The following is a 23,446-nucleotide window of genomic DNA, read 5'->3' as shown; positions in this document are numbered from 1 at the left end:
ATAAAAAACATTTTGGTCATGGAACCATAAAAAATTGTTATAAGTTTGATTTACTCATATATTTTACAAATGGTGTATTTTTGGATTTGAGCAAACGATATTTCTAAATGAGTCTAAATATATACTTTTATAACTCAATTATTTTATATTTTTGATAGAAAAATACGTATTTATAAAAGTTTGTCAACTAGATAAATTTTATAAAACACTTTTGGGCATAAAAATACTGTGTCAAAACATGTAGAACTCACCAACAATTTTGTTGGCGTATCTTAATCCATGTATTCTCAGGTTATTTAGCAGGTCGGAAGTGTTCGCTCAGAAGAAGCTCCGTTATTTAAATTATACCTTTGTAAATGCCGAATCGTTAGGCGTGTGTGTCGATTTAGCAATTATCTTGTCAATGAAATTTCTATTTCGGTAATAATAGAGGATTATATTTGTACCGTTCAATGTATGGTCAATAACTGTGATTACTGATTTACGTCGCGCACCTCGGCGTTTCCGCCGACGGCTGGGGGTGTGACAGTTTTTTCGAAAAAAAAAATTATTATTTATATATCAACATAGATATCTATGGAAAGAGGACGAAACATCGTAAAAAACGATATATTCGGTTTTTTTTTTCCGATAAAAGACGTGGCTTAAAAAAATTAAATGAAAAAAAGAGGTGAGTTTTTTGGTAAAAAGTTGGGTTTTATGGTATAATCTGATGTATGTGCATCCAATGTACAAGAGTATATCCATTTCCTTGGCCATTAATCACTTTAAACTTCGACGTTCATGATTGGTTCCTTGTTAATAATGAGTCTCTATTGAACCTCACTATATATATATATATATATATATATATATATATATATATATATATATATATATATATATATATATATAAGGGAACATTCAATCCAGACATTTTCTTATTGCGAGAAAATTTGAGAACAAATTTGGATTACACAAAATTTTTTAATTAAAGTTTTAAAATAATATTCATATAAATCAAAAAAATTACAAATAATAAAAAAAACCCACTAACTAACAACACTCACCACCCACCACCACTAGCTCCCACCCACCCCCACCACCACCAACCACCCACCACCACCACTCACAACTCACCACCACCCACCACTACCAACCACCAACACCCAACACCCACCACCTACCCACGCACCACCACCACCCACCACCTACCAACTACCTCCACCATCCACCCACCACCACCACCAATCACAACCACCTGCCCCCACCACCGCCCACCCATCAACCACCAATACTACCACCACCCACGACCATCACCACCGTCCCACCCGTCACCCATGAAAACCACCACCCACACTGTCACCACCCCACCCATCACCCACCAAAACCACCACCCACCACCACCATCACCACTTGCCTCCACCTTCCATTACCACCACCAGCCACCACCGCACCCCACCCACCACCCACCATCCACTACCCGCCACCACCAACCATTACTCACCACCAAGCAACATCACAACCCATCACACACCAAAACCACCACCTAACACTCCCACGAACCACTACTCGCCACCACCACCCCAAGCATCACCTACCAAAACCACCACCTAACACTCCCACCAACCACCACCACCACCAACCCACACCACCCACCACCCACCACTACCCATGACCACCACCCATCACTACCACCCGCCTCAACTTCCCATACACAACACATAGCACCACCACCGCACCTACCTCCCTCCATTATTACCACCACCCGCCACCATCACCCCCACCACCAACCACCACCCACCACTACCACCACCCACCAACATCATCGCCACTTAGCGTCATCTCCACCCACCACCTTCCACGACAACCACCCACCCACCACCACCAAACATCAACACATGTCACCATCACCCCGCCATCATCCACCCTTTAACACCACCATCCACCATAACCACCACCCACCACCTCACCTCACAGCACCACCACCACCACCACCAACCACAACCATCACCCACCACCACAAAACAACCATCACCCAAGACCCCCACAACCGACACCACCACCCACCACCCTTTCCCACCTCCACCACCACTATCCACTACCTACCACCACCCACTCCGCCACCACCACCCATTACTTACAACCACCAACACCATATGTGATTAAATGCATATAATCACATAAAGCACGTGTGATTATATGTATTTAATCACGTAATTCACATGTGATTAAATACATATAATCACATGTGATTATATGTATCTAATCACATATGATTTCTATAAAAAGATTATTTTTCATGTTTTCCATTCAATAATTTTTCTCATGTATATAATCATGTCTGATTATATGTATTTAATAACATATGATTAATGTGGACAAATATTTGTTTTCACATTTTTTGATTAAATGGTTGTTCTCTTGTATATAATCACATGTGATTATATGTATCTAATCACATATGATTTAAAAAGAGAATATTCTTTTTTTTCCATATAAATCATATGTGATTAAATACATATAACCATGTGTGATTAAATACACAAGAACAACGAAAATGAATATTGTCTACATAAATCATATGTGATTCAATACACAAAAATAACGAAAACGAATATTGTCCATATAATCATATGTGATTAGATACATATAATCACATGTGATTAGATGTATTTAATCACATGTGATTAAAGTTTACAAAGACCAATTATTGAATTGAGAATCCGAAAGTGAATCGTGTCCACATAAAGTATATGTGATTGGATACTTATAATCACATGTGATTATATGTATTTAATCAAATATGATTTATGTGGACAATATTTATTTTTTCGGTTTTGATTCAATAATTGGCCTCGTGTATTTAATCTCATGTGATTATATGTATTTAATCACATATGATTTATGTAGAAAAGATTTGTATCCGCGTCATTGATTCATTAGTTGTTCTCATATATATAATCACATGTAATTGTATATATCTAATCATATATGATTTATATAGACAAGATTCATTTTTTTTTTTCTAAATTAGATACATATAATCTCAAGTGATTTATGTATACAAAATTAGTTTGTACGTTATTGATTCACTAATTGCTCTTGTATATTAAATCATATATGATTATGTGTATTTAATCACATATGATTTATGTAGATAAGATCAATTTTCACGTTTTCAATCTAATGATAGAGATGGATTTAATAAAACATTAAAATATATTTATTCGAAAACATCATAGGTTCCATAAATTTAAATGAGAAATTGACAAAAAAAAATTCGTTTAAATAGAAGTTATATGGATATTTGCAAAAATCAAATTTAAAAAGACCATAAACTTGCAATTGGTATTATTAAAATAATTAGTTAGAATATAAAGACATTTTATTTTAATTTGGAAATATCATCTATGGTTTTGTTGCTCATGCTTTACCAATTGGAATAATATTATAATTTCAGATAGCAAAAATATTGAATATGTAATAAGAACTAAAATTACCTTAGTATTGATTTGTGAAGGAATCGACTATTGTAGCAGTCAATCAAGTTTCATAATTTAAAGCAAAAATTGTCGTTTATTAAATAAAAAGTTATCTTTAGATAATAAAAAGAATTAACTTTAATTAATAAAAAAATGTTAGATCAAATATGGCTTATAGCTTTTATGGGTATAAGAAAGGACTAAAATTGTTTGGATGATGCAAAGTATTCAGCAGCTCGTAACCCTCTATAATTGATTGGATTGGGCCAAAAAATAAAAAACAAGTTTGGGTTGCCTTGTAGTGATGCCCCGTATAAAAATAAAATCAAGGTTTGGAAATATTTTTTACTAAACCTAATTTCGTTAACTTTAGTTGTCACTCTTAACGGTTTACAAAATCACAAGAGAAAAAGGCAATCAGCTCCCTCTTTTGTTTTACACTCCTTCACTTCTCTGATAAATTGTCAACCTCCATAGCCATCGGCCCATCACCACCATTACCACATCCTCAACCATCTCCACCATTCCCATTCCCACCACAACCACCGCCACCACTAACATTAACAATTACAGTGGATGTTGCTCTTATGAGAATAACTACCCTGATATCATTTATAGCAGAATGGTTGGTGTTTTTTCTTATTTATCATCAAATTGAAAGAGATTTTATTTCATAGTATGATGTTTGCATCAGAAGAGGATTAAAAAGAGAAAACCTGATCGACATCTAGTAGCGGCTTTAGTAGATCCGATGGCGGCGATCGTGGTCGGTGAAACCATGTATGGCAACCTTCTTCTTCTTCTTTAGATCCGTTGAAACTAAATCTGGCAGTCTGGACGTGAGATCAAGAGTCCTTTTCGCCGAAGATGAGAGGTAGAAATAAAGAGAAGCAACAACAGCTCTATTTGTTAAATAAATGTGGACCAATCAAATTTTAAAATAAAAATAAATAATTAAATAAATAAATAAGGGTAATTAGGTAATTTTATAAACAACTTCCCTAAATATTCTCCTATAATTATGCTAGTTGATTTTAACCTAATTTATTCCCTTTTAATTACCACCGACATCACTTTGAAACCCCCCCCCCCCCCCTCCATAGGATTCGCTCGAAAGTGAACTAGATCGACATTGTACATAGTCTCACTTCTGTTATAAGAAGGAATCAGAAGATCCGCCATTATAGCATCTTCGAGCTGCATCCCAATTCGTTTCTCTAGTTCTGTAACCAAAGTCGGTGCCACGCTAAATGGGGGAAAAGGATCTTCGATCCTTAGTCTTCGTCTTCATCTGAAAGACGAACACAAGCAGGCAACAACGCGGTGATCAGTGGTGGCTATTGTCAACAGCGGTGGAGGCGAGGGGTTGCTCCGGTGACTCCTCCTTGTTTCTTCTTTTCTGACCCGTTCGACAACCCCACACGAAAAAGCAAGAAGCAACTGTAGGGGGTGTGTGAACAAAGTCAGTAACAAGTGGTGTGTTTGGCTTACTGGAAAATCGATGAGAAGTAAGGAAAATGAGAGAGATTCATTACCCTCTTGACTGCCGGAAACCTCCACCTCCGGTGGAGGTTTTCTCGACTAAACTTGATGAACAAGGAGGTAAAGTAAAAGTAAAAATCATAACAGTTCTATCAGGGGGTGTTTTGTTGCTTTAATTGATAGAAAGATAAGAATGGATGAGAGGACGATGCCTCCTGCTGTTCCCCGAAAAACTCCCTCATGTGGTGTTTGTGTATGGCTGAACACAGAAGAGAAAGGGAGAGATGAGAGAGATTGAGCGAAAGAGGAATGCAAAGGAAGGTAAGAAGACTGATTGCATCTATTTGTGATCTTATTCCAGATCAGCTCGTGTAGTTTTTCAGGTTCAATTCCTCCAAATCTTATAAACATCGTTTTGCTTGCAGTTTCTTATCTAAAGTGTGATTTTTGGTTTATACTAACTTGATAATCATGTATTTGCTTCTGGGTTAGGTTATTTTTGGTTGATGCTAACTTGATAATCATGTATTTGCTTATGGGTTAGGTTTTTTAATGATCAATTTTTGTTGTTGCTAGTATCAAACCCGATTATTCAACTTAGATAAAGCACTAGAAACTAGTTATTACCACTTAGATAATCATACTGGATAAACATTGAATGACAGAAAATTTGAAAATGGATTTCCAAACTTATCAATACCTAATGCACTAGAAACTAGCTATTTTTGGTTTCTTTTTTGTTTCTTTTTCATTGTTGGTTGCTATTGTTTTATGTGGCAGATTATTTTGTTAGTTGGTATGTAGTGTATTCTATCAGAATGTCTATTATAAATGTATTCCACCAGAATGTGTTTATATGTATATAAATAATTCGTTAGTTTTAATATTATAATTACAAATAAATTGGTTCACTTGTTCAGGATTCTTAAAGAAGATCAAGTCATGTGGACTTTTTCTATTATGGTTGGAATTAAATGAGCTTGCAAAAATAATTTTTCTCAAGTGTATTTTGGATTCGAAAAGAAGATCAAACGTATTTTGGATTCGAAAAGAAGATCAATCGTATTTTGGATTCTGAAAGAAGATCAAGTGTATTCTCGATTCCGATAGAAGATGAAGTCCTTACAAGAAGGAGATGATGATTCTTACTACAATTTCAAGAATGTTCTAATGATAATCAACAATTTCAGAATAAATATAATTTATATTCATAGTTGTATTATTTAAGAATGAAAGTAATAAATGATATTAGTAGTATTGATAACATTAGAATAAAATATTTTTTCTTCAAGATAACCATAATCACATTCTGTTAGAATGTCCGAATTAATAGAATTATTATCCAAAAAAAAAAATGAAAATTTTAAGTTAAAAAAATTACTATTCCATAAAATCTGCAATTTTCCTTTTTTAAATTTATGTTAGTTGACTAAAATAACCTTATTATGAAATAATATGTTATTTTTCAATTATCTTTAATTCAATCTTACGTATTAATCAATTTCTTAAAATAACTAAAATGATTCGTCCACAATCAATCTTACATCCACAATATATATATATATATATATATATATATATATATATATATATATATATATATGAACAAATTGCATGATTCATCCATAGTTCAAATGTTAAATTGCACGTTTAGTCATTATTTTCAAAAATAAACTAAAATATCCCTTGTTTGTTTTAAATTTGCATGTTTTATCTGTCGTTAGTTTATATTTAAACGTTTCATCCTTTTCCAAACATAAAATTACTATATTACCCCTATGTATTTGTTTTTTTAATTTAGTTTAATATATTTATTATTATTTAAAGTTAAAAAAGATGGCCACCCATTAATAGTTTAGTCCATTTACTTGTATCTCTCACGACGGTGAGAGACAGAAAGAGGTGGTGAACAAGCATATCCAGAGAGAATGAAGAGGCCGTCATCGGTGGTTTCGGCGACATCACGGTGGTTCCGACGACATTATAGTGGTTCCGGCGGCAGAACTGGAAAGTGAAAAGTCGATTGTTCGATGATTCTAGCGTTTCGATGGTGATCCGACTGTTCTGACGGCAGTCCATGGTTCCAACGGAAATTTGGCGGTTGTGGTGGCACTTCGACGGTTCTAGTGGTTGGCTGATGGTTTCATTAGCTTGTGTATTGATCGAGTGGGGTGGTGGGGTTGGGAGTAGGTGAGTGGATACTTTTTATTTGATTTGTAATAAATTATTAAATATGTAACACCCATAAAAATCAAGCCAATTTAAAACTTTTTAAAACATTTAAAAACCATTAAGTTATTACAATTTGTTTTCAAAATAGTTTAAGCATCAGAGTATCCCCAGAATCAATCATGAAAATATGAGGAGGTGCACGATCACGTTTTCGCCTTCCCGCGATCATCAGAAGTACCTGAAACAAAATCAACAACTGTAAGCCCGAAGCTTAGTGAGTTTCCCCAAAATACCAACGTCATACAAATATAACCATATCATATAACAATACAGAACATGCATGCATAAAGAGCCTTCAACCTGACTGGACCGCCTCGCAGGCCTTCAGTCTATCTGGACCGCTCTCCGAGCCTTCGGCATGTCTGGACCGCCTCGTAGGGCCTTCAGCCTATCCGGACCGCTCGCCGGGCCTTCGGTCTGACTATCATACCCTCCTGGATCTGTAGTCTATCCGGTCCGCAAACCTCCCACATAATACCCTTCTTCCCAAAAGTGCTCAAACAAATCTCCCGCTCTCGGCTCTAGAAATCATACCATCCAGGGTCTCGCACCCTGACTCACTCACCAGCTCAAACGTACACGGCTGAACTGCAGTAGCTGAAGCAACCTCTGCCCTATACCGGGCTACAAACTACTCCCAAGACATAGTCTCCAATCCCAAAAGTGTAATAGATCGTACAATCAATCCTTACCGCCCGATACAAGAGATCCAAGGCGAACCTAACCTCACAAAATACTTATGTCACATCAACCCTCTTGCGCTCACCAGCGCTGGGATACTGTCGTCAACCCCTGCGACTAACTGACCCCGAGCTGGAATACAACTTGACCCTGGGGTCACAAGCCTGTTCACTCCTCGGAGCTCGAAAAACTGGAAGGGCATAATCCTTGCCCTAGAAAACGACATTCCAATCCATCTATTATCTATTCTCCTTCCAGCTACAAAACTCTAACTGATCATAATCATCACTCCCTTCCAGAGTCCCTGTGACTCGAATCCCGGCCTCGAACAAGATCCCCGAAGCCTCAAACCAGGAAACTCATATACCAACTTCTCCCGCTCAACCCGCGGAGTGCAACGAGTACGGATCATTTCCATGATCCCAAGTAACTGCAGCCCCCTACTCGTCAGAATGTGTCCCAGTAACAAGTCCCGGCACTGGAAAGCTCGACCAGATCCTCCCCATGCCGCTGTTATAGCTGTTGAAGCTGCTGCGGCAGCCGTCTCAACAATGGCTACAAGGCGTTCGACAAAATACTCAACCATGGCGGTCAAGAAAGACCCAATCATCTCCGGAACCTGTCACCGAACGATCACGATCACCTCCTCCCGGATGATCTCCCTAACACAGTCCTCTGACAATACTGGCCTATCTTGGCTGCTAGCTCTTGATCCTAATCCGGATCCGGTCTCAAAACGTCTCGAATAATCCATACCATAACAGGGAACCAACTTCCAACTAAACCCCAGGGGTTGTGACTTCCTTGCTACATGTATGGTCCTGTGCTTTCAGTAGTACGGGCCCATACTACCTTCCACACCTACCCATATTTGTCTCAAGTATCACCACAACACCCTACAATATACATAAACATAACGAGCGCTCAATCCTCACTCCTAGAGGAAGGCTAAATATCTCATAACTGACCTACCGGTCCCACACAACCCACCCATCCATGAAATTTCCACCAACCATGTAGCACTAATGTATGCTAGCCATGCATAACGCTGGACCCTATAGACTTTCGAATATCCAATCCTACCCTAAGCCCTAATCAATAAGAACAGAACATATGGCCAAATCAAACATTCTCAGGCTATAAGATCTTAATTATATACAGCTGTGATGCATACACGAGCAACTACAGTAATGATGTCAATCTCATATAAGGAAAACCCTAGGCTAGCAGGCATCATGTAATCAGGCAATTCTATCATGCAATTCCTGAAGATCCCTAGCCTAGTACTAGCATGTTGTTCTAACATATCGCATAATCAAATAACTGCATGATATTTTAGGGTCTACTTACTGGCTCCGGTTGATCGTACACTTCACATCCTCTTTTAATTATTTTGAAAACCATTTAAATTTATTTTGAAAATCTTTCATTGATTTGAGACTAGATTCACACGAGTGTTCCTCCAATTCACTCAAACCAAGGCTCTGATACCAACTTGTAACACCCATAAAAATCAAGCCAATTTAAAACTTTTTAAAACATTTAAAAACCATTAAGTTATTACAATTTGTTTTCAAAATAGTTTAAGCATCAGAGTATCCCTAGAATCAATCATGAAAATATGAGGAGGTGCACGATCATGCCTTCGCCTTCCCGCGATCATCAGAAGTACCTGAAACAAAATCAACAACTGTAAGCCCGAAGCTTAGTGAGTTTCCCCAAAATACCAACGTCATACAAATATAACCATATCATATAACAATACAGAACATGCATGCATAAAGAGCCTTCAACCTGACTGGACCGCCTCGCAGGCCTTCAGTCTATCTGGACCGCTCTCTGAGCCTTCGGCACGTCTGGACCGCTTCAGGGCCTTCAGCCTATCCGGACCGCTCGCCGGGCCTTCGGTCTGACTATTATACCTTCATGGGTTTGTAGTCTATCCGGACCGCCCTGGGTATGTTGGCCTTCAGCACAAAGCAGGACCGCCTCAACCCAAACCCCCAATCAAACAATCATGTGCACATACATATCACACGCTAACATATAAGTCAACCGATCTAACAGATCAAATAGCATAGCAACATTCTATAACCAGGATACCGACCTAACCAGGTCACTAACATATGTACAAATAATCATACAGATCTAATAGATCACATAGCATAGCAACATCCTAAAACCAGGATACCGACCTAACCAGGTCACTAACATATGTACAGATAATCATATGGATCTAACAGATCACATAGCATAGCAACATCCTAAAACCAGGATGCAAATCATAAAGGGACGGCCTTGGTGTCGTAGACCCTGTTGATATAGTGAGGAGAACTCACCTGGCACTGTTGAAGTCCCGCAGGTAAAACTCCAGTTGCTGGTTGACAGCTTCCCGAACTGTCAACATCAAACAATACCCAATTAATAATTGGTTCCAAGCCCAAAGTCCAACTCATACACCAAAGGCCTAAAAGTCAAGTAATGGTCCAAGCCCAACATATGGCCCAACTTTCCAAATTGGGCCCAACCCTTCACATGGGCCTTACCTTTAGGCCCAACTATCAATCTCTCATAGTCATAAAGGCCCAGTTATGGCCCAATTTTCCAAATTGGGCCTAAGTCCTTACATAGGCCTTATCCTAATGCCCATCTAATTATTTTGGTCCATTAACTTGTTCTTGGATAGCCCATCACTAGTCAAATCGCCAAAGCCCACTAGGAAGGCCCAACTCAAGGCCCAAGTGAAATTAGGGTTTTCTCATGAAATGACGATTAGGGTTAAGTGTTCCTACTTAACCCATTAAGGGCTTAACCCATTAAGGACTTAATCCATTAAGTCCAACATTGCCCTAGGTTAATTTGCCAATGATTTATAATTTAATATTTTAAGTTTATTAAATAATTCCCGTATGTGTCCCGATCAATTCCCACAAATTAGGGTTTTATGCCATTAGGGTTTTCCAAACCCTAATCAGGGTTTTCCAACCCAATACTAGCCCATTAGTCCATTGGTTGGGCTTTTAGGTCACTTTGGGCCTTATTGGGCCCATTAGGGTTTTATTAGGTCAATTAGGGTTTCCTTGGGCCCATTAGGGCTCATTAGGCCCACTTTGTCCAAACATCCCCAAACGAGCCAAAATGCAAATGAGGCACACCGCCACCCAACACGGCGGCTGGTGGCGGCAGCCACCAGCTCACGGTGGTGGTTACAAGTTTTTCTATTGATTACCGACACTATTACAATATTACAAAAATAATCCAACACACACACTCACGTAAAATAAAACACACACACACACACACACACACACCGCCGCACTGCGGTGGCAGGTGGTGGTCGAAGGTGCTAGTCACCACCTCACGGTGGTGGTGGTGGTCCTCTTTGCGAGTTCCGGCCAACTAGTCACGCACACACACACGCATTAACACGTCTTCTGTTGCGAAATAAATCCACCCACCCACCTGGTGGCGTAAGGCGGCGATGGTGACACAAGGAGGCGGGCAACAGTGGCGGTCGGTCAGCGGCTAACGGCAACATCGAGTCCCAACACCAATTGATTCGACTTGCTCCTCCTGCGACCACAACACCGGTTCTATTCTCATCTCATGGTCTCCGGCATTGGCGGTGGCGTACCACAAATCATGAGCAACAGCAACACCTACCGTCGGCGCTAGCGGTGGTGATGGCAAATACGAGCATTTCCGAGGAGCGGCGGCAGAAGGCTGGAGAAAAGAGGGTGCGCGCAACCCAACCACGAACCACCACAGAGTCCATGGTTGTTAGTCTCCGACTCCCATGACTGGATCAACGATGGGCGACGATACTTCGTCTTCGTCGGCAACACAGGTCCGTCGGCGACCTTGGTTGATCGGAGCAGCATGAAGAAGGAGGGATATGGCAGTTGGACGAAGGAGAAGAAGATGGCGGCTGGAGGATGAAGAGGGAGTGAGGTGTCGGCTGTTACATCCCTTAGGGTTAGGGTTTAGAGGTTTACGCTATATACCTGCCTTACATAAAACTCCTTCCCATATTGACACAATTAGCTCCTCATTTCCAGATTTTGTTCAACTTAAATCCAACATTTACTGCTTTAGTGTGACATCCCCTAATTTCTCGGCCAGAAAAGACCGATTTAATTTATGCTTTTTAAAATAAAATCAGAGAAATCTTTTCAAAAGATGTTGCGGAATTGGTCCCCAAACAACATATGATAAAAGTTTATCAAAACCCTTCATTAAGAAGGTATATATTTTCCATATATATATCAAAACCTCGGGATGTCATGTTCCGATACAGATCAAAAGCATAAACAAGACATTATAAGCCTTACTACAGTTATTTACAACTACTGGCCTATAATCCAAAAATCTCATGTCATCCTCCGACTATGCTCGGGGTCCACTACCTGTAATCATAAAAAAACTGAGTGGGTCAGGCTTGGGAGCCTGGTGAGCATATAGGGTTTTCAACCCACAGTAATAATAAACTTATTAAGTTCACCAATCAACAATAACCCTGATTACCCATTCCCGTTATCCTCACTCTACGTCCCTAAACACTTTTCACAAGGGACCTAGCCTAAAGACTATCATCGGGATGGACACTACTGCTAAGGGGTTTCCTCAGCCATACATGACCTAAAGGCAACCATGAGGTGGATGGAGTACAGCGAATAAACACCCAAGTTCATTAACACCTACAGGCTGCGGACCTGCTAATGTTTCCCACTGGACTGTCTAGAAAATCCGTGGTCGTCATCCAAACTCCGCTAGATGACTGAATCACAAATCACAACGAGGCCTCTCATCACTTTATTTTATCACACACCACTATCTACCCATGTTCTACCCAACATATTTGTAGATAAAAATACATATACAGTTTAAAACTTGTATAAAACATCAACTCAATAGTCACCTCAAATAAACAATTAATAAATTTGCACATAGCACGTATTATAAGGTAAATACTTCATATCTATGTGTAAAATGAAAGTGACTATACACTCACTTGTTTTGATGATAATCGGGCAGCAATTCGTTTCCTAAAACGTTCGTTTCTAATAAAACCGGGAGTTTTATTCAGAAACCGGGCTCTGCAAAGGTCGGGCTTCGAAACCGAAAAGATAAATTTTCTGGGCTTTATGGGCTCTTCGTGGCGTATTTCGGGGCTTATAATCGATAACGGGGCTTCGGGGGATGTTAATATGAAGAAAATATGAAGAAAGGGGTGAAATATAGCAAATTTCCAAAAGTACCCGAGAAGGCTCGCAGGTCCCCTTCTATTTATAGGGTCCGAAGTCCTGATCCAACCGCTGAGAAGAGGCCACGCACTGCAGATCCAACGGCTCGCAGGAAGGCTCACACGTGGGTTCGCACATGGCTGCGCATGCGAGGGCTTGCTGGCAGTCTCCTACTGGACCGAGGTCTAGTCCGAAGTAGGGTTGGTTCGTGGCATGCAGGCGAGGGTTCGGACACGCACCAAGGGCACGCGTCGGATTCTTAGTGGACCGCGGTTACTGTTCATGCGAGGGTGACTCAGTAGATTTCGCCACGTGGCTTCGCATGACTCACTAATTTCGGACACATGTCACATTCTAAGCGAGGGTGACGTGGCAAATTGTGACTATGCAAATTTTCTCGGTTTTTGTGCAAAAACTTCTAAAATCCATAACTTTCGCATACGAGCTCCGTTTTTGACGTTCTTTATATGCACGCGTAGGTAAAATTACGCTCTACAACTTCCGTTTAGACTTCGTCGGCTAATTTTGACTTTAATTTTTATACTATTATTTTTAATAGACCGGAACAGGAAATCTGTTAAAAATTCATAACTTCTTCATCCGACGTCCGTTTTCGTCAGACTTTTTTACCGTTGTGCTACTAATGACGAGACCTTAGATTCTCGTTTAGGTCGTGTCGGCTAAAAATCACTCGATCTAAAATTCGAGTTTTTAGCTGTCTACTGCTAAGCTGAAACTTCGAAAAATCATAACTTCCTCATACGAAGTCAGATTTGGGCGTTCTTTTTATCGAACTTCTCGGTTTAACGAACACTACGAGTTTCGCTTAGATCACTAAGGCTAAAAAGTAGTTTATCGAAAACTCACTTTTTACGACATTCAGCACCGAGCCGGTTTTGTCGTGAAACTTCGACAGGTCATAACTTCTTCGTTATAACTCGGATTTCGGCATTCTTTATATATCCGTAATCCTTGTCACGCCCACTACAAGTTTCTTAATAGATATCGGCTTTATCTAAAATTTAATTTTTGACGCTCATTTTTATTCTTAATTAATTAAGGCCTAATAATTAAGCATAAAACACATAATTCACATAATATTCACATAATTCCTTTTCATTTCTTCAAAATAAGTTATAAAGGTTAACCTAGACTATAATTTCAATATAAATGCCTAGCGTAGAAACACGGGCATTACAATTCTCTCCCCCTTAGGATGATTCCGTCCCCGGAATCACACATCAGCAAACAAATGCGGGTAGCGACTCATTATGTCACTCTCCGTTTCTCAAGTGAGATTTGGCCCATTCGTATGTTTCCAACGCACAAGCACTAAATCGACCATCTTGCGTCTCAGCTTCTTAGTCTTACGGTCAACGATTGCCTCAGGTTCTTCGATCAACCTCTTGTTTTCATCCAACCTTAACTCAGAAATGGGAATTATGTCGGGCACATCTCCCGTAAACTTTCTCAAATAGCACACATGAAAGGTATTATGAATACCCTCCAGTTCTTCCGGTAATTCTAGCTTGTAAGCTTGATTCCCGATCCTCTGAAGAACTTTAAATGGTCCAATAAACCTTGGACTCAATTTTCCCTTCTTACCAAATCTTATAAGTCCCTTCCACGGCGAGACTTTAAGTAAAACCGAATCTCCAACATCGAAGGATATCGGTTGTCTTTTCTTGTCAGCATAACTCTTTTGTCGATCTTGAGCAGCTAACATCCTTTCTCTTATCACTTTCAACTTTTCAGCAGTTTGATGGACTATCTCAGGTCCCATAAACTGCTTTTCCCCAGCTTCCAGCCAGCATGATGGCGTTCGACACTTCTCCGCATACAAAGCGTGATAAGGTGCCATCTTGATGCTCGAGTGGAAACTATTATTATAGGAAAATTCTACTAGAGGTAAGTGTTCATCCCAGTTACCTTGGAATTCTAGGGTACATGCTCTCAGCATATCCTCCAATGTTTGAATCGTTCGTTCGCTCTGACCATCGGTTTGAGGATGGTAAGCTGTACTCAAACACAACTTGGTACCCAATTCCTCTTGTAGACTTCTCCAAAACCTTGAGGTAAAACGGCTGTCACGATCGGATACAATCGTTAACGGAACACCGTGTAGCCTCACAATTTCCTTCACGTAATAATTCGCAAGTTTATCCATAGACCATTTCTCGTTAGCGGCTATGAAATGCGCACTCTTAGTGAAGCGATCAACGACCACCCAAATCATGTCGTGACCGTTCCTTGTTCTGGGCAGTTTAGTCACAAAATCCATAGTGATATCTTCCCATTTACCCATGGGTACAGGTAAAGGTTCTAAACTCCCATACGGTTTCTGATGTTGTGCCTTAACCCTACCACATGTTACACACTCGGCCACATACTTAGCAACATCGAGCTTCATCGTCGGCCACCAGTAATAGGGTTTTAGATCCCTATACATTTTCGTACTGCCGGGATGAATCGAGTACATGGTTTTGTGAGCTTCTTTCATCAGAAGACCTCTTACTCCTCCCGTCTTAGGTACCCAAATCCTATCTTTGAATACCTTCAATCCTTGACCGTTTGTATCAAACACCAACGTTTTACCCAAACGTTCCTTCTTCCGGCCAATTTTCTCTAATGCTTCCTCCTGAGCTTTCTTTATACTTTCCACAATTGTCGAGACAACTTCAATTCTCAACGCTCTTGGCCTTCTCTTTTCAAGATTTACCTTCCGACTGAGAGCATCAGCAACAACATTTGCTTTACCAGGGTGGTAAAGTATCTCACAATCGTAGTCCTTGAGTAGTTCCAGCCAGCGCCGCTGTCTCATGTTTAATTCCTTCTGATTAAAGAGATATTGAAGACTCTTATGATCAGTGAAAAGTTTACACTTAGTACCGTAAAGATAATGCCTCCATATCTTTAAGGCGAATACTACCGCTGCCAACTCCAGATCATGAGTGGGGTAGTTCTTTTCATGTTCTTTCAACTGCCTCGATGCATACGCTGTCACTTTATCCCTTTGGGTCAGAACACATCCTAACCCAACTCCAGAGGCATCACTATAAACTGCGAAGTCATTAACTCCTTCAGGTAACGAAAGAATCGGTGCTTCACACAGTCTCTTCTTTAACTTTTCAAAGGCTTCCTTATGCTTTTCATTCCAAGCATAAGTAGCTCCTTTGTGGGTCAAAGCTGTTAATGGAGTAGCGATCGAAGAAAAGCCTTGGATAAATCTTCGATAATATCCAGCTAATCCTAAAAAGCTTCTAATCTCCGTAGGACTTTTTGGTTGTTCCCACTTCATCACAGCTTCAATCTTTGCTGGGTCAACCATTATTCCTTCTTGGTTAACCACATGACCTAAAAATTGGACTTCTTGAATCCAAAATCCACATTTGGAGAACTTTGCATACAACTTCTCCTTTTTCAAAACTTCTAGCACTTCACGTAGATGCTTGTCATGCTCCTGCTTGCTCTTCGAATAGATCAAGATATCGTCTATGAATACTATCACAGATTTATCAAGGTATGGTTTACAAACCCTGTTCATCAAATCTATGAAAGCTGCTGGGGCATTGGTTAATCCGAACGACATAACCAAAAATTCATAGTGTCCATATCTTGTTCTGAACGCAGTCTTTTCGACATCCTGCTCCCTCACCTTCAGTTGATGGTATCCTGACCTAAGATCGATATTCGAGAAGTATCTCGAACCTTGCAACTGGTCGAACAGGTCATCGATCCTCGACAACGGATACTTGTTCTTTATTGTCGCTTTATTCAGCTCTCTGTAATCGATGCACATTCTCATACTCCCGTCTTTCTTCTTTACAAACAACACAGGGGCTCCCCAGGGTGATGAACTAGGTCGAATGAAACCTTTGTCCAATAACTCCTGAAGTTGTGTCATAAGTTCTTTCGTTTCGGTTGGCGCTAATCGATACGGTGTTTTGGCTATCGGCGTCGTTCCTGGTAACAAGTCGATACGAAACTCAACTTGTCGATCAGGGGGCAATCCGGGAAGATCTTCGGGAAAGACTTCCGGATAATCACATACCACCGGAATATCCTGCACCTCCTTCTTTTCCTTCTTAGCATCGATCACGAACGCTAAATATGATGTCACCCCTTGGCCAAACACTTTCTGGCTTTCATTAGGGAAATGATTCCAGAGTTTACTATGCGTTTGTCTCCGTACACATAAACGACTCTCTCCCTGGCGGGTTTACTTTTACTATCTTCTTCCTACACAATATTTCGGCGTCATTGGCACTAAGGCAATCCATTCCTAAAACTATGTCGAATCCATTTAACTCGATAGGCAATAATTCCTCGTGGAACTTATTCCCATCCAAGTCAATGATGATGTTTTTCATACGATGGCTAACAGGTACAAACTTGCCACTAGTAATTTCGACTAATAAGGCATTAACTAGTCTATCAACAGGCAAAGCTAGTTTTCTACCAAATTCATGCGATATAAAGGAGTAATTGGCTCCAAAATCAAACAAAATTTGGGTAGGCAATTCATTTACGAGAAAGGTACCTGAAGCGACATCGACTTCTTCTTTTGCAGCTTCAAGGGTCATCTGAAAGGCTCTTGCCTTCGGCTTTGGTGGTAGATTGGGCTTTGATGCATTCTTCCTCTTTGGACAGTCTTTAAAAACATGCCCTGCTTCATGGCACTCAAAACATACCCTCTTGTCGGATGGACACACGTTGGCATAATGCCCAGTCTTTCCACATTTGTAGCAAGTCACCTCCTCGCTACATTTCCCAGAGTGCTTTTTCTTGCACTTCTCACACCATTTCACTTCACTTCATCCTCCTCCAAACTTCTTAGACTTAGAAAATTTGCTTTTCTTGTTGGAACCTGAAGTTCCTTCAAATTTTCTCTTCTCACCAACTTCTGCCCTCTCCAGACCCTTCTCTTTGATCTGAACCTCAACATTCTTAGCAGCCCAGATGGCGGCTTTCAAAGTGGCTGCTTGTTTTACCATCGGACCAGAGTCCGCTGGTAATCCGAGGGCAAACTTGTTGACCTTAGAGAGTTCAGTTGGAACTAGGTAAGGAACAAGCTTCATCTTTTCAGTAAAACTAGCAGCGTATTCAGTAACGCTCATCTTTCCCTTCTTTAAATTATGGAACTCATTATTAATTTCCAGAAGATCCTGCTCAGAGCAGTACTGCAATTTCAGTTGTAGCACAAAGTCTTCCCAAGACATCTTACTAGCTTCTCCCTTGGGCATCGAATCAGCTAGTAATTTCCACCAGCTCAACACACCATATTTTAACAGAGGAATTGCAAGTGCGGTCTTTTGTTTGTTGCTGCACTCACAGCTTTCAAACATCGTCTCCATTTCGGAGATCCAGTTCATGACTTCCACCGGTGTCGGACTTCCAGATAGACATGGTGGTTTAGATGCCATGAAGTCTTTATATTTGCACCCGCGTCCATCAGCTCCTCCATCCTGGTTGTCTTGTCTAACTATCGGCGGGTTGGCTTGACCAAGAGTCCCACTATAGTTCCCTCCTACTGATTGCCCTTCATTTAATACGGGCTGTTCAACAGGCATCGTAGTCTCTTCCCTATGTTGTTGTAGTAATCGCCTTGTCTCCTCCATCTGGTGATCTAACATCATCTGCATCATTGCTTGTACCCCAGCCATCGTCATTGGCTCAGCTGCAGCTCCTACAACAGGTACTTGCTCAACTACTTGAGGTTGAGGCTGTTGATCCCTGTTTCCATTTGCATTCGCAGCTCCACTACGAGTTCTTGCCATTACAATCTATATACCGAATAAGGCGAATTTAGGTCTTTATCCTTGTTAGACATGTCAATTCCCTTATCACTCCGAAACGTTTACATGTTAGTTCTAATCTCGTAATCATGCGCTTAGAATCCTACACACATAAGGTTTCCAGATCCGGTCGGCAACAGACCATAGATCCGAACAAATAATGGCATATGTGGCAACATATAACATTTAGCACATAAGGGCATTTTAGGCATTCTTCCTAAAATAAACTAGTGCTCGTGTCTAAAATATGGTAGACACTCATCTCACAATCATCACTTAGCATTCTAAGTTTAAGTCTAGAAATCGTAGGATATTTCTTAGTTCGCTTAAACTAATGCTCTGATACCAACTGTGACATCCCCTAATTTCCCGGCCAGAAAAGACCGATTTAATTTATGCTTTTTAAAATAAAATCAGAGAAATCTTTTCAAAAGATGTTGCGGAATTGGTCCCCAAACAACATATGATAAAAGTTTATCAAAACCCTTCATTAAGAAGGTATATATTTTCCATATATATATATCAAAACCTCGGGATGTCATGTTCCGATACAGATCAAAAGCATAAACAAGACATTATAAGCCTTACTACAGTTATTTACAACTACTGGCCTATAATCCAAAAATCTCATGTCATCCTCCGACTATGCTCGGGGTCCACTACCTGTAATCATAAAAAAACTGAGTGGGTCAGGCTTGGGAGCCTGGTGAGCATATATGGTTTTCAACCCACAGTAATAATAAACTTATTAAGTTCACCAATCAACAATAACCCTGATTACCCATTCCCGTTATCCTCACTCTACGTCCCTAAACACTTTTCACAAGGGACCTAGCCTAAAGAATATCATCGGGATGGACACTACTGCTAAGGGGTTTCCTCAGCCATACATGTCCTAAAGGCAACCATGAGGGGGATGGAGTACAACGAATAAACACCCAAGTTCATTAACACCTACAGGTTGCGGACCTGCTAATGTTTCCCACTGGACTGTCTAGAAAATCCGTGGTCGTCATCCAAACTCCGCTAGATGACTGAATCACAAATCACAACGAGGCCTCTCATCACTTTATTTTATCACACATCACTATCTACCCATGTTCCACCCAACATATTTGTAGATAAAAATACATATATAGTTTAAAACTTGTATAAAACATCAACTCAATAGTCACCTCAAATAAACAATTAATATATTTGCACATAGCACGTATTATAAGGTAAATACTTCATATCTATGTGTAAAATGAAAGTGACTATACACTCACTTGTTTTGATGATAATCGGGCAACAATTCGTTTCCTAAAACGTTCGTTTCTAATAAAACCGGGAGTTTTATTCAGAAACCGGGCTCTGCAAAGGTCGGGCTTCGAAACCGAAAAGATAAATTTTCCGGGCTTTACGGGCTCTTCGTGGCGTATTCCGGGGCTTATAATCGATACCGGGGCTTCGGGGGATGTTAATATGAAGAAAATATGAAGAAAGGGGTGAAATATAGCAAATTTCCAAAAGTACCCGAGAAGGCTCGCAGGTCCCCTTCTATTTATAGGGTCCGAAGTCCTGATCCAACCGCTGAGAAGAGGCCACGCACTGCAGATCCGACGGCTCGCAGGAAGGCTCGCACGTGGGTTCGCACATGGCTGCGCATGCGAGGGCTTGCTGGCAGTCTCCTACTGGACCGAGGTCTAGTCTGAAGTAGGGTTGGTTCGTGGCATGCAGGCGAGGGTTCGGACACGCACCAAGGGCACGCGTCGGATTCTTAGTGGACCGCGGTTACTGTTCATGCGAGGGTGACTCAGCAGATTTCGCCACGTGGCTTCGCATGACTCACTAATTTCGGACACGTGTCACATTGTAAGCGAGGGTGACGTGGCAAATTGTGACTATGCAAATTTTCTCGGTTTTTGTGCAAAAACTTCTAAAATCCATAACTTTCGCATACGAGCTCCGTTTTTGACGTTCTTTATATGCACGCGTAGGTAAAATTACGCTCTACAACTTCCGTTTAGACTTCGTCGGCTAATTTTGACTTTAATTTTTATATTATTATTTTTAACAGACCGGGACAAGAAATCTGTTAAAAATTCATAACTTCTTCATCCGACGTCCGTTTTCGTCAGACTTTTTTACCGTTGTGCTACTAATGACGAGACCTTAGATTCTCGTTTAGGTCGTGTCGGCTAAAAATCACTCGATCTAAAATTCGAGTTTTTAGCTGTCTACTGCTAAGCTGAAACTTCGAAAAATCATAACTTCCTCATACGAAGTCAGATTTGGGCGTTCTTTTTATCGAACTTCTCGGTTTAACGAACACTACGAGTTTCGCTTAGATCACTAAGGCTAAAAAGTAGTTTATCGAAAACTCACTTTTTACGACATTCAGCACCGAGCCGGTTTTGTCGTGAAACTTCGACAGGTCATAACTTCTTCGTTATAACTCGGATTTTGGCATTCTTTATATATCCGTAATCCTTGTCACGTCCACTACAAGTTTCTTAATAGATATCGGCCTTATCTAAAATTTAATTTTTGACGCTCATTTTTATTCTTAATTAATTAAGCCCTAATAATTAAGCATAAAACACATAATTCACATAATATTCACATAATTCCTTTTTATTTCTTCAAAATGAGTTACAAAGGTTAACCTAGACTATAATGTCAATATAAATGCCTAGCCTAGAAACACGGGCATTACACACGACCCATGCAGTCCACATCCACCCTCGCAGTCGGCTGTCTTATACATGCAAATTATACATAGAACAGGATCTAATAGACTGTATAATACTAGACTCTACCCTAAGACCACCGGAAATAAGGTCAAATCAGCTATTCTAAGGCTATAAGATCCTAACCGTATACAATTTTCAAAACATACACATTGCAGTTACAAATACCAATTATCATTCTTATTTTAGCATGACATCCACTCACGACTACAAGCGCCACATATCAGGCCAACCTATTGCTGACTACTCAGCACTAGCATGCAAGTCTACCAGCTCATACAACATATACAAGCATCTCCCCTAGCATGCGATTTACAGATTCATAATCAAATCATAGCAGATAACAAATGTGGGTATTCTGGGGAAACTTACTCGAGCTCGGTTGATTACATGCACCACAGCCTTTCTTGTCTTAAAAATTCTTTACTTAAAACATTTTTCCTTTTTAAAACTTAACAGATCCTCAGTTTGAGTTCAGACACACCCGAAAGTATGTCCGAATCCCTCAAACCAAGGCTCTAATACCAACTTGTAACGTCCCAAAAATCAAGGGTAAAAAAATTTCATTTTTAATATAGCTAAAACATTGATACCATTTATTTCAAACATTTCAAATCATCATTAAGTAAAACGTTTATCAGAATTAATCCCAAAATCATTCATTCCGGAAATCATAGGTGTGTGCACTGCGACCAATCCGAGCTCTTCATTTCCAAATCGATGATACCTGAAACCAAAACTGTAAACCGTAAGCACAAAGCTTAGTGAGTCCCCCAGAGCATACCCCACACACACAATCCACATAACACATATCCTGTTAGCTATAAAAGCTACATGTATTACATAAGCCATGCATATATAAAACCTAGGAAAGCCATGGGCTACCCCACATGGTCTTACATCCAATGTCATGGGCTACCCCACATGGTCTTTACCTAGGACTTCCACGGGCTACCCCACATGGTCTTATATCCAATGCCATGGGCTCCCCCCGGGGTCTTCCATGCAAGTATCACAAAGACAACTAACATAACACATATCATATAATCACTAGCATACCACTTAGCATAAGCTAACTATCATACCACATATCTCTACTACAGCTAGTGTAACACATAACATAAAATGGGCCGTCCTTGGTGCCTTAGACCCATTGGTATGGTGAGAAGACTCACCTCGCACTGCAGAAGCTTCCCGCATAAATTCCTTAGCTCCTGCCCCGCCATCTTTCCGAGCTGACACTTTATCAAACAATATACCCAATTAGCAATTGGGTCCCATACTATAATCCTTAATCCATGCATGGGGGTAATATGACCATTCTGCCCCTAGCCCAGTATGATCCAAACTAAGGCCCAAAACCAAAACAAATGCCCAACACTAAGTGGACTTTCCCAACCCACTAGTGGCCCACTAATGGCCCAATTTTCTCAATTGCGCCCAATCCCTCTAATAGGCCTTACCCTAAGCCCAAACATATCCTTGGCCCAATACATCTGACTTCTGATGGTCCATTAAGGCCCAAAGGCCCAAAGTGCACTGCATGGCCCAAACCGAGGCCCAAAACACAATAAGCCCATAACTGATGAGTACGCTGGGCGTACTCCTATGTACGCTAAGCGTACATGCCAAATGATGCTTACGCTGGGCGTACCTGTACGTACGCTCAGCGTAATCCACTGTTAAGCAATTTTCCCATTAAGTGCTTAATACTCTACTCCAGAAGCTACAAACACAGATCCAAGTCCTTATCAACGTCTTAAACCATAAAGTTGCTTACTTGACGGCTTTGCATGGCCCACATAAGCTCAAACTCC

Source organism: Lactuca virosa, chromosome 1 (genome assembly GCF_052849685.1).
Source record: "Lactuca virosa cultivar CGN04683 chromosome 1, Lactuca_virosa_CGN04683_v6, whole genome shotgun sequence".
In the NCBI taxonomy this organism is placed as follows: domain Eukaryota; kingdom Viridiplantae; phylum Streptophyta; class Magnoliopsida; order Asterales; family Asteraceae; genus Lactuca; species Lactuca virosa.
This window is presented reverse-complemented; position numbering follows the sequence as displayed.